General features: G+C 40.5%; 1 pseudogene; it reads left to right on the top strand.

Annotated features, from left to right (window-relative positions):
• Positions 1–11,213: 11,213 nt before the first annotated feature.
• LOC128579555 (transcription factor BTF3 homolog 4-like) lies at positions 11,214–11,730 on the top strand (annotated as a pseudogene).
• The last annotated feature ends 4,788 nt before the right edge of the window (positions 11,731–16,518 follow it).

Raw genomic sequence — 16,518 nt, forward strand, 5'->3', positions numbered from 1 at the left:
TCAAGTTCAGCCCCATCTTCTGCCTGTTTAAAGAAAGAGGTCAGGTTAAATGACTACAGCAGCAGCAACAGGCCTGCTGAAAACCACAGTGTCTTTCAGATGAGATGAAAATAACCACATAGTGGAAAATTTTGCCTGCTAAAAACCTTTTGAAATTGATTCAAACGCACCCATACAAGCAGTACTCTCTTTACTCCTTGGGAGTGTTCTCCAGGGACACAGCTGTCTAAACCTAATGTGTTAAAATGGGAGAACAGTTTAGCAGGTGAATTTTGGATTGAGCAGCAAGGGGGCCTTGAAAATCAAGCAATCAAGGAGAATTTGGAGTTCACCAGAGGCTGGATAAATTGCATGTGCCTTGAAAAGACGTCACCCAGGTTCGCCTGCAGCTGCACTGATCCACGAGTCCCCGCGGCGTGAATTCAGTCCCACCAACACACTGGCTGTTCTTTTTGGTCATTGTTTCCTTTTCTGCCTATTTGGTTTTAGGCTGTGTCAAAAGAGGAAGATATACAACTGAGACAACTCTTCCAAACTTCTTCATACAGAACCACAATGTATAACTGAACTCTACACTGAATACTCTAATCTTTCAAAGTATTAAACCACCTTGGAACAGAAATGAGTACTGACTTTGTACATTTGCAAAAATCCCTATCATACGTAGTATAGGATGTCTCTGTAATAGCTGAGTAACTTCCTCAGTGTTGATGTGACATGAAAGTGGACCCAAAGGCAGAAAATAAGCCTCTCATCCTAAATGCTGATAAATACTGTCTCTGCGTGATGATTTTTATAAATTCATAAATCTTTTATGAATGTCTTTTAATGTACCCATCCAAGGAAGAATTCAACTATGAATTTCTTAAGTTCGTGAATCACGTTAAGTATTACCATCCTGAAAGATGGTATTCATGTGCAAAAGAAAGACTCCTTCCTTCCTTCCTTCCTTCCTTCCTTCCTTCCTTCCTGCCTTCCTTCCTTCCTTCCTTCCTTCCTTCCTTCCTTCCTTCTTTTTTGAGACAGAGTCTAACTTTGCCACCTGAGCTAGAGTGCAGTGGTATCATCATACCTTACTGCAAACTCAAACTCCTGGGCAAAAGTGATCCTCCTGCTTCAGCTTCCCTAGTAGCTGTCACTAAAGGCATGCACTAACACACCTGGCTAATTTTTCTATTTTTAGGAGAGACGTAGTCTTACTCTTGCTCAGGCTGGTCTCGAACTCCCGGCCTCAAGCAATCCTATGGCCTCAGCCTCCCAGAATGCTAGTATTACAGGTGTGAGCCACCCTACCCAGCCCCTCTGTTTCTTTATAGTGGTGAAATATAATAAATTACTTCTTTCTACAAAGCCTCCAAATGAAAGTAATGTGGGTATTTCTCATTTCACAAAAACTATGCTCAACCTCAATATAAGTAGAAAAATACAAATTAAAATGAGATGCCATTGTATATTCATCATATTTCCACAATATGTTTCTCCAGACAGTATGAGATATTGGAAAGGATGTACAAAATAGGAACTTAAGTGGAAGTGAAAATTAGTACTGCCATATTGATATGAAATTACTGATATTTAGTAAAACTAAAAATTGATGTTCCTTATAAGCCAGAAAGTCCTCTTCTGGAGAAACTTGCAAATGTGTGCACAGAAGACATCCACAAAGAGTTGGAAACTATCCAGAATTTCATCAAATTGGGAAATGAAAAATAAAGTGTATATTCCCATGGACATTGAAACAAGCACCAGGTCTCCAGGTACTCACATTACTAACATAGATCACAAAAACATACCTTTGGGCCAGGCACAGTGGCTCATGCCTGCAATCCTAGAACTCTGCAAAGCTGAGGAGGAAAGAACTCAGGGGTTCCAGACCAGCCTGAGCAAGAACAAGACCCTTTCTTTACTGAAACTAGAAAAAATTAGCTGGGCATTGTGTGGGTACATGTAGTCCAAGCTACTAGGGAGGCTGAGGCAGGAGAATTGCTTGATCCCAAGAGTTTGAAGTTGCTGTGAGCTATGACACCAAAGCACTCTAGCCAGGGCATAGAGACCCTGTCTCAATAAACAAAACAGCACTCTACCCAGGGCATAGAGTGAGACCCTGTCTTAATAAACAAAACTCTATATAGTCTGATAAAACTTGTATAAAGACCATATAGGTTGTAGCTCCTGCAGCTGGTGCTCGGGAGTGCACAGACAAGGCCGGGGCCTGCAGCTGCCACCCCCGTCAGATGTATACAAAGTAATAACAGAAAATATATCAATCAGCGCCCACCTGGACCTCGGTAAGAGCTGCGCTGCACCTCCACAAGAACTGCACTGCAATGGCAATTGGCGCCCACCTAGAACTCCATAAGACCTGCGCCACACAGACGGACCTCTGTAAGAACTGCACTGTTACCATGATCAGCACCCGCCTGGACCTCCATAAGAGATGCGCTGCGACCGTGATCGTCGCCCGCCCCGACCTCAGTAAGCGCTACGCCGCAAACCCCGACCCATGACCCGTGCCTTCAGGCCTCTGCATGCCCTGACCAGGAACTGCGGGAGCTCTGCAACCCCACGTCCTCCCTCCTGTACCCTCCCTGCCTCCACACCGGTGTGCTCGTCTGGGCAGGAACTCTGGTAGCCCGGTACCCTCTGGAGTCCTCTCTCCCTCTGCGTGGAGTCCTTCTGCTGGCCAGAGACTGCTGGAGACTTGGGCTCTCTGTGCCAAAGTCACTGGGGGCCAGGCACCCCCAGAACCATTTTACACCACCCCCATCCTGTTGCTTGATCTGGGTGTGTCACACTCTGGAGCTGCTCCCACAACCAGAACTCCCTGGCTGGGGCAGCACTAGAGGAGCTATACAGGGTCACTCCCTACAAAGATCCAACAACAATAGAGTGATCCCGCTGGGGTCTAATCATGGAGAGACACCTCCCCAACTCTAAGGATGGCCAGAGGGAACGGTGAAAAACAATCATGAGGAGAAATCAAGAGAAAAACTCTGGCAATATGAATAATCAGAGTAGATCAACTCCCCCAAGGATCAATGGGGCAGACACAGCACAAGACACCATGCACAAACAAATAGCTGAGATGTCAGAAATCGAATTCAGAATCTGGATAGCAAATAAAATTGAATTAGAATTCCAAGCAGTAAACCATAAGATACCTCAAGAATTTAACGAATTCAAAGACCAAATGACCAAAGATTTTGACATATTGAGACAAGAAGTCACAGCCCTCAAAGATCTGAGAAACACAGTAGAATCCCTCAGTAACAGAATGGAGCAAGCAGAAGAAAGGATTTCTGACATTGAAGACAAAGCTTTTGAATGCTACCAAACTCTCAAAGAGGACGAGAAGTGGAGGGCAAAAACAGATCAATCTCTCAGAGAGCTCTGGAATAATTGGAAGAAAACTAATATTTGTCTTATAGGCATCCCCAAAACCAAGGAAGTGGCTTCAAAAGGCACAGAGTCTCTTCTCCATGAGATTATGAGGGAGAACTTTCGAGACATGCCAAGAGATTCTGAAATTCAGATAGCAGACAGTTCCAGTACTCCAGCATGACTCAACCCAAATAAGATATCCCCCAGACACATCATAATCAATTTCACTAAAGTTACTATGAAGGAGAAAATTCTGAAGGCAGCCAGATGAAAGAAAACCATCACCTACAAGGGCAAGAATATTAAATAACTGCAGATCTCTCTGCTGAAACCTTTCAAGCTAGAAGAGGATGGTCATCAACTTTTAATCTCCTAAAACAAAATAACTTTCAATCCAGGATCCTGTACCCAGCTAAACTGAGTTGCATTTATGATGGAGAAAGCAAATACTTCACTGACATTCACATGTTGAAGAAATTACCATAACTAAACCAACTCTCCAGGATATTCTCAGACCTATCCTCCATAAAGACCAACATAATCCTCCACCACAAAAGCAAACCCACCCAGAAAATTTTGATCAAATTCCAACTTTCACAGTCGCAAAAGGATTAAAAATGTCCACTGGACTCTTGAAAGGCTTATGAATATTCTCAATTAATGTGAATGGTTTAAACTGTCCTCTAAAGAGGCGCAGGTTGGATAACTGGATAAAAAAAACTCAAGCCAGATATCTGCTGCATACAAGAATCGCATCTTGCATTAAAAGACAAATATAGTGAGCTGGGTACATTTTTCAAAATTAAGAAACTGACATCAGTGTGTTACAATTCACTAAACCCTAGAGTTTATTTGTAGTCCACAAGTTTTTCCACTAATGTACTTCTTCTGTTCCAGGATCCATCCTGGACACCACACTGCATTTAGTTGCCATTTCTCCCAGTCTTCACTCTTGCCTTTTGATGATCCTTTTCTTTTCATTTTGACTGAGATGGTAGCTTCACAAGGGTGTTTTAAGAAGCTTCCTTAAACCTATAGGAACCAACTTTCTAATTTTATCTATATCTCCCCCCCCAAAAAAAAAAAAGAAAAGAAAAAGAAAACTGAAAAATTGAAAAAATTCACCAAAAACTTTTCTGGTTGCCATTTTTATCTACATAAAACTAATCATCATCCGTTTAACAAATTTATTTTCCATGATCGTGTCATTTATTCTGGCATAACTTAATACATAGCTGGATCTATTTCATGGGTCAATATAGGAAGTCATTGGGCTATAGGGAGGATCAGACTAGGAGAAGCAAGGTCTTAGAAACTAGATTTTCAGCTTGAAAAAGACCAGAAGAGTGGATCAAGCCGAACTTAAATGTATGAGGGGATGCCCTCCAGGGAAATTTGGAGAATTTTTCTGTTATGAAGAAATCCTTCACAAAAGCTTGAGGACGTGTTGGCTTTTGTTATGTTTTGTTTTGAAGAGGATGTGATCCCAAGAGCACTTCTGTTTCCTCCCCTGTCCAGATGCCATCTCTTAAGTCAAGACTATGAGGAACCATATGGTTGGTCTGCACATTCTTCTTAGTTCAGAATGGTTTGAAACAGATGTTTCCACATAACCATTTGGGGACAGAATGGGTTTCCATGCTAAGAAACTCACACACACCCTCATGTGTATTTGTAAATTTCTTTCCAATACATCACTTCCTGTTGTAGCAATCTTCTCAAATGCATGAAGTCCTAGCCTCAGTGGCTGCACACAAGTGTAAATTTAAGGAGATGGAGAAAGATTTAAAAAAATAAAATAAAATAAAAGACAAATATAGATTCAAGGTGAAGGGATGGTCATCTATACTCCAGGCAAATGGAAAGCAGAAAAAAGTAGGCATGGCAATCCTATTTGCAGATGCAATAGGCTTTAAATCAACCAAAATAAGTAAGGATAAGGATGGACACTTCATATTTGTTAAAGGTAATACCCAATATGATGAGATTTCATTATTAATATTTATGCACCCAAACGAACACACCTCAATTTATAAGAGAAAATCTAAAAGACATGAGCAACTTGATTTCCTCCAGTTCCATAGTAGTTGGAGATTTTAACACCACTTTAGCAGTGCTGGATAGCTCCTCCAAAAAGAAGATAAGCAATGAAATTTTAGATTTAAACTTAACCACTCTACATCTGGACTTAACAGACATCTACAGAACATTTCATCCCAACAAAACTGAATACACATTCTTCTAATCAGCCCACGGAACATACTCCAAAATAGACCACATCCTAGGCCACAAATCTAACCTCAGCAAATTTAAACAAATAGAAATTACTCCTTTCATCCCTCAGTCCACCATGGAATAAAATTTGAACTCAATAACAACAGGAATCTGCATACCCATACAAAAACATGGAAGCTAAACAACCTTATGCTGAAAGATAGATGGGTTATAGACTAGATTAAGAAGGAAATCACCAAATTTTTGGAACAAAACAACAATCAAGACACAAATTACCAGAACCTCTGGGTTAGTGCAAAGGCAGTCCTAAGAGGGAAATTATAGCACTGCAAGCCTTCCTCAAGAAAACGGAAAGAGAGGAAGTTAATAACTTAATTGGACATTGCAAGCAACTGGAGAAGGAAGAACACTCCAACCCCAAACCTAGCAGAAGAAAAGAAATAACCAAAATCAGAGCAGAATTAAATGAAATTGAAAACAAAAGAATTATACAACAGATCAATAAATCCAAAAGTTGGTTTTATGAAAAGATCAATAAAATAGATAAAACTTTGGCCAACCTAACCAGGAAAAAAAAGAGTAAAATCTCTAATTTCATCAATCAGATATGGTAACAATGAAATGACAAAAGCCCCCTCAGAAATTCAAAAAATCCTTAATGAATACTACAAGAAACTCTACTCTCAGAAATATGAAAATCTGAAAGAAATCGACCAATACCTGGAAGTATGCCACCTACAAAGACTTAGTCAGAACGAAGTGGAAATGTTGAACAGGCCTATATCAAGTTCTGAAATAGCATCAACTATACAAAATCTCCCTAAAAAGAAAAGCCCAGGACCAGATGGCTTTACATCAGAATTCTACCAAACCTTTAAATAAGAACTAGTACCTATATTACTAAACCTCTTCCAAAATATAGAAAATGAAGGAATATTACCCAACACATTCTACGAAGCGAACATCAACTTGTTCCCCAACCTGGGGAAAGACCCAACAAAAAAAGAAAATTATAGACCAGTATCACTAATGAATATTGATGCCAAAATACTCAATAAGATCCTAACAAACAGAATCCAACAACACATCAAAAAAATTATACACCACGACCAAGTGTGATTTATCTCAGGGTCTCAAGGCTGGTTAAATATATGTAAATCTATAAATGTAATTCATCACATAAACAAAGTAAAAAATATGATTCTTTCAATTGATGCAGAAAAAGCTTTTGATAATATCCAGCATCCCTTCATGATCAGAACACTTAAGAAAATTGGTATAGAAGGGACATTTCTTGAACGAATAGAGGCTATCTATGGCAAACCCACAGCCAATATCGTACTAAATGGAGTTATATTGAAATCATTTGCACTTAGATCAGAAACCAGGCAAGGTTGCCCATTGTCTCCATTGCTCTTTATCATTGTAATGGAAGTTTTAGCCATTGCAATTAGGGAAGAAAAGGCGATCAAGGGTGTCCACATAGGGTCAGAAGAGATCAAACTTTCACTCTTCGCAGATGATATGATCATATATCTGGAAAACACTAGGGATTCAACTACAAAACTTTTAGAAGTGATCAAGGAATACAGCAATGTCTCAGGCTACAAAATCAACACCCAAAAATTTGTAGTATATATATATCAACAATAACCAACTGAAAAAACAGTCAATGACTCTATTCCTTTCACAGAAGTGCCAAAGGAGATGAAATATTTGGAAGTATACCTAACAAAGGATGTGAAAGATCTCTACAAAGAGAACTATGAAAGTTTAAGAAAAGTGGGCGGTGCCTGTGGCTCAGTGAGCAGGGCACCGGCCCCATATACTGAGGGTGGAGGGTTCAAACCCAGCCCTGGCCAAACTGCAACAAAAAAATAGCCGGGCATTGTGGCAGGCACCTGTAGTCCCAGCTACTCGGGAGGCTGAGTCAGGAGAATCGCCTAAGCCCAGGAGTGGGAGGTTGCTGTGAGCTGTGTGATGCCACGGCACTCTACCGAGGGCAATGAAGTGAAACTCTCTCTCTACAAAAAAAAAAAAAAAGAAACTTTAAGAAAGGAAATGGCTGAAGATGTTAACAAATGGAAAAACATACCATGCTCATGGCTGGGAAGAATCAACATTGTTAAATTGTCTATACTACCCAAAGCAATATATAATTTTAATGCAATTCCTAATAAAGCTCCATTGTCATACTTTAAAGATCTTGAAAAAATAATACTTCGTTTTATATGGAATCAGGAAAAACCTCGAATAGCCAAAACATTATTCAGCAATAAAAACAAAGCAGGAGGAATCATGCTACCAGACCTGAGACAGTACTATAAATCGATGGTGATCAAAACAGCATGGTACTGGCACAAAAACAGAGAAGTAGATGTCTGGAAAAGAATAGAGAACCAAGAGATGAATCCCGTAACTTACCGTTATTTGATCTTTGACAAACCAATTAAAAACATTAAGTGGGGAAAAGACTCCCTATTTAACAAATGATGCTGGGTGAACTGGCTGGCGATCTGTAGAAGATTGAAACTGGACCCACTCCTTTCACCATTAACTAAGACAGACTCTCACTGGATAAAATATTTAAACTTAAGATATTAAGTTAAGATATAAACTTAAGATATTAAGTGCAGGGAAAACTCTTGAAGGAATTGGCCTGGGTGAATATTTTATGAGGAGGACTCCCCAGACAATTGAAACAGTCTCAAAAATATACTACTGGGACCTGATCAAACTAAAAAGCTTCTGCACAGCCAAGAACATAGTAAGTAGAGCAAGCAGATAACCCTCAGAATGGGAGAAAATATTTGCAGGTTATACCTCTGAAAAAGGTCTAATAACAAGAATCCACAGAGAACTCAGACGTATTAGCAAGAAAAGAACAAGTGGTGGCCAAGGGACTTGAAGAGAAAATTCATCTCAGGGTGGGCAAGGGACTTGAAGAGAAAATTTTCTAAAGAAGACAGATGTGTGATCTACAAACACAGGAAAAAAAGGTCATCATCCTTAATCATCAGAGAAATGCAAATCAAAACTATTTTGAGATATCACCTAACCCCAGTAAGAGTAGCCCACATAACAAAATTCCCCAAACCAGAGATGTTGGCATGGATGTGGAAAAAAGGGCACACTTCTACACTGCTGGTGGGAATGCACACTAATATACTCCCTCTGGAAGGATGTTTGGAGAATACTTAGAGACCTAAAAATAGACCTGCCATTCAATCCTATAATTCCTTTACTAGGTTTATACCCAGAAGACCAAAAATCACAATATAACAAAGACATCTGTACCAGAATGTTTATTGCAGCCCAATTTATAATTGCTAAGTCATGGAAGAAGCCCAAGTGCCCTTCGACCCACGAATGGACTAACAAATTGTGGTACATGTATACCATGGAATATTATGCAGCCTTAAAGAAAGATGGAGACTTTACCTCTTTCATGTTTACATGATGGAGCTGGAGCATATTCTTCTTAGCAAAGTATCTCAGAAATGGAAGAAAAAGTATCCAATGTACTCAGCCCTACTATGAAGCTAATTTATAGCTTTCACATGAAGGCTATAACCCAACTATAGCACAAGACTATGGGGAAAGAGCCAAGGAAGCGGAAGGGAGGGGGGAGGTTAGGGTGGAGGGAGAGTAATGGGTGGGGCCACACCTATGGTGCATCTTAGAATGGGTACAGGTGAAACTTACTAAAGGCAGAATACAAATGTCTACATACAATAACTAAGAAAATGCCATGAAGGATATGTTGAACAGTTTGATGCGAATATTTCAGATTGTATATGAAACCAGCATATTGTACCCCTTGATTGCACTAATGTACACGGCTATGATTTAACAGTAAAAATAAATAAATAAATAAAAGGACCATACATAATGATGATGGATACACACATACATAGAAAAGTGAATCACGTACTAAAGGATATTATCAGGGATTGTTTGTAGGTAGACAACTGGAAATTGGGAACAAAATAGACCTGAATTTTATCCAAATATTAGATTCCTTTTCCTAAAAACACACAAAAAGCATATTGCAAAAAATGAAAGAGGTGTATTTAAGCTCTTGCTGCTGCTATGAAAGACCGTGACTGGCCTTCTCCTTGTCCTCTGACAACAGATCCTCAGAGCTCCAGGAGAGCAGGAGGAGAACCTCAAGGCCTAAAGGTACAACTGCAGTTGTAGAAAATGGAATGGGGTTTGAGCTTCAATGTCTTTTTTCTTTAGTTTATTTTTGTAGAGACAGGGTCTCACTATTCAGCCCAGACTGGTCTTGAACTCCTGGTCTCAAGCAATACTCCCCCCATGGCCTCTCACAGAGCTAAGTGTGAGCCAGCATGCCTGGCCTCAATTTCTATTTACAATAATGATACGCAGAAACCATGACTGATGCCCGCATGAACCTGGACGATGTCACTCCGAGAGTGCCCACTGTCACAGCCCATCTCACCTGCAGACACCATAAGATACTGTTAGTTTCGGAAATAGACCCCGATAGCATCAACACAACATACAACTCTCTGCCTGAGAAAAATTACATTGAGAGAAGGAGAAAATACTTTGAAGAAAAAGTCAGATTGGAGATAGGATTGGTCAAGTTTTCAGGGTCTGAAAATATCCCCCTAACTCAATTTGTTTTTACTGTCATGACAAAATAGCAGACTTCGTACTTCATAAACAATAGAAATTGACTTCTTGTCAGTTCTTGTTGCAGGGAACTCTGACAGCAAGGCCCCAGTGTGTACGGTGTCTAGTCTGGGCCTGATCTTCTCTTCCAAGAGAGCGCCTTGTTACTGCATCCTCTGGACGGCATGAATGAATGCTGTGTGCTCACATGACAGAATGGACAGAAGGCAAAAGGGCCTCTGCTAGTGCCCTCTCGGCCTTTGTAAACACTAGTCTGTGTTTAGAGGAAAGCCCTCATGACTTAATCACATCCCAAAGGCCTCACCCTTAATACTGTCACAAATGGATTAAGTTCAAAGTGAATTCTAGAAGGGCACATTCAAATCATAGCACCTCTCAAAAGATAGCTTCTTTAAACATGCAAAGCACACAACCTCTCAGAAAGAGGAGATTTCCTAAACAGAATTTTTGAAGAGTTTTCTTTCATCTCTGCTTCTTTCTCTCCTGTTGGCCACTGGATTCGGGCTCTAAGTTAAGGTGTCTGACAGCCTCGATCAGTGCAAATGAAGAATTGAAATCTGACCTTGTTCACATTGTGGGGGCTGTCTACTAAAGACTGCGTGTTTTATTCTTTTTTTTTTTTAATTAGTTAAGCAGGTGCTAAAAAACCAAGGTATAAACACAAACTCACAGCTGAATTTCTGCACTAAAATGTGTTTTCTTCTATAGGCTAATGACTTAAACTCTCAATAATGAGATAACAGTCCTCAGGTGGTTCATTTTCCAGTGAAGGCACTGCTCAGTAGGGCTTCTTTACCAGATCAGGTTGCTGTATTGAACCATATCCTTTGTGCTGATCCATATGTTCCTAGAATTGGTTTTCACTTAAGCAAGGCTGTATCTGTGTTAAAGTCTAGAAACAGATCTTGCTCTTGCCACGTGCTGGCTATTGGAGGACCCTCCCTGCTTCAGATTTACCAACAGCATGAATCAAGAAAAGTTAGTCAAACTTCAGGCTCAGGTCTGGATAGGGGGCAAGGGTACAGCTTACAGAAAGAAGAAGGTGGTACATAGAGCAGCTACAGTTGATGACAAAAAGCTTCAGAGTTCTCGTTAAAAACTGGCTGTGAACAATATAGCGGGTATGGAAGGGGTATGATCACGTTGTGAACATGATTAAAGCTGATGGGACAGCTATTCATTTCAACAATCCCAAAGTCCAAGCTTCCCTCTCTGCTAAACCTTGGTAATTATCGGTCATGGAGAAGCTAAACCAATCACAGAAATCTTCCCAAAATATTAAGTCAGCTTGGTGCTGACAGCTTAACAAGCCTTCAGAAGTTAGCTGCGCGGTTCCCACCGCAAGTCTTGGATAGCAAAGCAGCAAACCTGGGAGACATTGATGGGGAGGATGATGATATTCCAGATTTTGTAGAAAACTTTGATGAGGCATCAAAGTATGAAGCTAACTAAAAATTTTTCCAGTTTTTGGAAGCTCTCATGGACTAGATTTAACAAATCAGCTATGTGATTCCAAAGTTTTACAGACATGGAGAACATCACCTGTCACTAGTTCAGTAATATAAATATTTTGTATATTACTAACGTTGTTTGGGCGGTGGCCACATACACCCAGGTTGGCGGGTTCAAAACCAGCCTGAGCCTGCTAAAACAACAATGACAACTGCAACAACAACAGCAAAAAATATAGCCGGGTGTTGTACCTGTAGTCCCAGCTACTTGGGAGGCTGAGGCAAGAGAATCACTTAAGCCCAAGAGTTTGAGGTTGCGGTGAACTGTGATGCCATGGTACTCTACCGAGGGCAACACAGTGAGACTCTGTCTCAAAAAACAAAACAAACAAAAAATAATGCTGTTTGTTAAGCATTTTTTTGGTCATTTGATTTTGCATTTTGCACTTCCTCCCAGGATCTGTTCTTTTTGTCAAAACATGAAGTATTAGTTCAGTTTGAGGGTGTGTTTGGTTTTGATTCTTGGTTTTTTTTGTTTTTTTCTTTGTTGGAGTATTTTTGGTGTATATATGTATACAGTGAAGAGCAAATTGGATAATAGTTCTATTTATCTTTCTCTCTTCCCCAGTAGAAATAAAACAAATCTTTACCAAAAAAATTATTAGAAATAGAAAAAAAGAATCTTTGCCAAATTCTTCAGTGATTATGATATCTGCATATAATTTTATTTATTCATTTATTTTAGGACAGAGTCTCACTTTGTCACCCTCAGTTGAGTGCTGTGGTGTCCAGCTCACAGCAACCTCAGACTCTTGGGCTCAAGTGATTCCCCTGCCTCAACTTCCCGAGTAGCTGGAACTACAAGCAGCTGCCACAAGAAAAAAAAAAAAAAATATATATATATATTTATATATTTAAAAATATATATTTATATATTTAAATATATAAATGTATATTTATATTTATATATGCATTTTTATAAATATATATAATATTTTTTTTTAATTTTAGAAATGGGGTCTTGCTCTTGCTCAGGCTGGTCTTGAACTCATGAGCTGAAGCAATGAACTCGCCTTTGCTTCCCAAAGTGCTAGGATTACATGTGTGAGCCACAGTGCCCTGCCCCCATATCTGCATATATTTTAAAGCCAAACCTTATAAAAAGCTTTTTGATTAAACCAGGAATAAAGTAATTTACTTAAAAATAAACACGTGTACTTCCCATTGGTACCGGGGCCCTTGGAGCCAATTGTGGTAGCAGAAGTGACTCATATTTTGCTATTCAAGAGCAGGACAGCTTAGGAGGTCCAGAGGCCAAAGCAAGAGCATAGCCATCTCTTAGGACTTCTCTGGACCTTCCTTGGCAGAGGTGAGGTTTGTGGGATGACAAGTCAACCTCTAGCTTTGCTAAAGGAAACCAAGCTTTGTGTTGAATAATAGCTGTTAGTCACCATTTTATTCATCAATATTCTAAAAATTATGGGGAAGTCTGCATCATCAAAAAAAAATTGTCTGTCAACACAAAGATAAGGACAGCGGTTTTCTTTTGAGAAAAGTACAGCTTGACATTTTCTTCCTCTAGATTTCAATGTCAGTTTAAAGATATTTGATACAAGCATCCGTAAATGCTGTCATTAAATAGCTACATTTCCCAGAAAACTCCTGTGGTTTTTATAACTTTCCCTAATTTCTAACAGGCCTAATACAAATTTAGCCTGATGTGTCTGAGTCTTGGAAATAGAACATTTAGCAAGTTCTGTGTATTAATTTACTACCCAGGGTGCCAAAAGCTACATACTGTCAGTACTATTTGGCAGTCCCCTGGTGCCAGGGCTGACACTCAGCAGATGTGGACGTACTGGCTAGTGTCCATCTTAACTGGTTAGTGCCTACCTGAGTTTCACCAGGGGTACTGTGCTGTGCATAACCCCCTGGCCCAGAGATCACCATTGCCCCAGATCTGTGGGTCTTGACAGACTTTGTGCCTCAGCACTGACTTCTGGCTTCAAGCCCTTTCTAGTCTACTGCTTCTCCAGCTTTCTTCTCCTCATTCTTAGGCAATCTGATCCTCATCTTCACCCGTGAGCTCATCCTCTCTCTAGTAGAGCCAATCAGACCTTAGGCAGAAAGTATTTGAACCTTTCCACTCACCACCCTAGATGCAGGGCTAAGTCCCTAGCAGGAACACATGATATGACAACCTGAAGATCACTCCAGCTTGGTCTTAGATTCAGCTGTCTTTTGTTCCATTTTCCCAAGTACATGTGTTGTTTCTGTTCAGACCAGAGTCTCCTTAAGGACTGGGGCCTGCTTTGTACTAGCAGCTTATCATCAGAGAACAGACAGCTCCCTCTGACCCTGACTGATGCCCAAGTGTAGTGCCCAGCTGACAATGTTCCCTATCACTGCCTGGTTGCCTGGATATCCAACTATAACCTGAATTCACCCATCACTGTGCACTCCTGTCAAATACAGGCCCAGAGTCCTACAAACCTGATCCCAGGCCAACTGCTTATATAAACTAGGAGCGCCTGTTACACCCTTTGGCTACTTCCCTGGAGCCTAATTTTCTCTCTGTGCTGGCAGCCAGGTCTGAGCCTTCAGTTCACCTCAGCACCTTGAGCAAACTTTACAGGTCCCGCCCTCTCCCAGCCTTCTCCATTGGATCCCACACAGCCAGGTCAAGTCTCGTTCTTCTCTGCAGTGCTTAAACAAGGCAGTTTCAGCAGGACTAAGTCAACAAGACTGCAGCTTCAGTCTTCTACATTTGTCTGTCTGTTAACAAGCATCTTAGGTTGTTTCCCCATGAGCCAACTTCAAGATGAGGATTTGAGTCCCAGAAGTTTTGTTTGGAATTGACCTAAGGAAATGTTATTGAACGGATTACTCCATGAGCACACAGGGTTCAGTGCTACCAAGGGAACTACAGATGACAGCTAGAATTCATCTTAGAGTCATCCCACACAAGGAAGGCGAGGAAGCTTAGGGGTTTTCCCTCCCATTCCCATGGTCATTGGCTGAGAGCTGCACTTGCACTTCAGGGTGAAGCTGTCCAGTGGAAATTTGTGGGTGTTTGCAGTAGGGTGCCCTAGTATTTACTGGGATGGTGAGTACCCAGAGATTATAGCAGTGTCTTTCAACTTTTTTTATCTCCCAGCACAGTTAAATTAAGTTGATCAAAAAAAAAAAAAAGAGTTAAAAAAAAAGAATATAGTTACTTTGCTATAAAAATCTTTCAAAAATAATTTAATTATGATTTTAAAAATCTCCTTGGCACACCTATGATCCTCTCCTGGCACACAAATGTGTCATGGCACACGGGTTGAAAATCACTGGGTTATATAGCACAGCACAGGGAACATCTGCTATAATCAGTAAAAATCAGTGAAAACAATGCTCAAACTTGTTGCTGTAGCGATTCTGAAAAGCTGCTGGAGGAAGTTTTACACAGTATCACCATGATTCTGTAGGATTCTTCTCAAGTTTCTTATGATTGTCTCGTGAGTTGTGCATTAAAGCCTCATAAAAGACTGCTTGGCAGCTCCTCCCCATCCCATATCCATGAACATCCAGAATTCTCAGAGGTCTTTCCTGGGTCTTCTGCTGTCTTTTGAATCTGAGAATATAGTCCATCATTCACTGTTTAGCGAGCTTTCTCCCATCAGAAAGGGCATTCCCTAAGCCCAAGTATAAAATACTCTTCTACCTTCAAGGAACATGTAGTCTTAGTGGACAATTATAATATGCATTACTATTTCTTTCAGGTGGGATGTGGGGTGAAAACTAAAGGGATGGAGTTGCTCAAGAGACTTTCCAGCTGGAAAATCTACAGGAGCAGAAATCAAGATAATTTGAGAGAACGTCAGCACTAGGCATGGTGGCTCATGCCTGTAATCCTAGCACTCTGGGAGGCCCAGGCGGGTGGATTGCCTGACCTCACAGGTTCCAGACCAGCCTGAGCCAGAGCAAGACCCCGCCTCTAAAAATAGCCAGGAGTTGTGGCAGGTGCCTGCAGTCCCAGCTACCCAGGAGGCTAAGGCAAGAGAATTGATGGAGCCCAAGAGTTAGAGGTTGCTGTGAGCTATGATGCTATGGCACTCTCCTCAGGGTGAAATAAATAAATAAATAAATAAATAAATAAATACTACATCAAGCTATAATTCCAGTTCTTTGAGAAGCTGAGGCTGTAAGATCACCTGAAGCCAGGAGTTCAACACCAGACTGGGTAACACAGCAAGACCCTATATTAAAAAACAAGCAAACAAACAAACAACAACAACAACAACAACAAAAAAAAAAACAGCTAGAAACACAGATTGAGCAATCTCTGTGCAGTTACTGAGAGCACGACCTTTAACATTGTGCTACAATGAGTGGTCAGGTCCCAGTTCTGTTGTCCACTCCTTAAGAAATGGGATGATTTCTGTATTCGTTACCTATATGACAAACTACCCCAAAACTTAATAGTTTAAAATAAGGTACATGTATTTTCTTATATTTTGTGAGTTAGAAATCTGGGCTCAGCTTTACTGGGTCCTTTTTATAAGTGTTTTATATGGCTGTAATCAAGAAGTTAGCCAAAGCTCAGGTCTCATAAGAAGACCAGACTGGGGAAGAATCTGCTTCCAAGCTCATGCAGTTGTTGGTAGGATTCAGTTCTACCTTCATGAAATGTTGGACTGAAGGGCTCGGTCCAAGATCACTATTGTCTAGAAGACATCCTCAGTTTCTTGCCAGCTGGGCTTCTCCAACATGGCCTTTGGCTTCACCAAGAAGGCAATAGAGACAG

The sequence above is a fragment of the Nycticebus coucang genome, unplaced genomic scaffold (assembly GCF_027406575.1).
Source record: "Nycticebus coucang isolate mNycCou1 unplaced genomic scaffold, mNycCou1.pri scaffold_65, whole genome shotgun sequence".
In the NCBI taxonomy this organism is placed as follows: domain Eukaryota; kingdom Metazoa; phylum Chordata; class Mammalia; order Primates; family Lorisidae; genus Nycticebus; species Nycticebus coucang.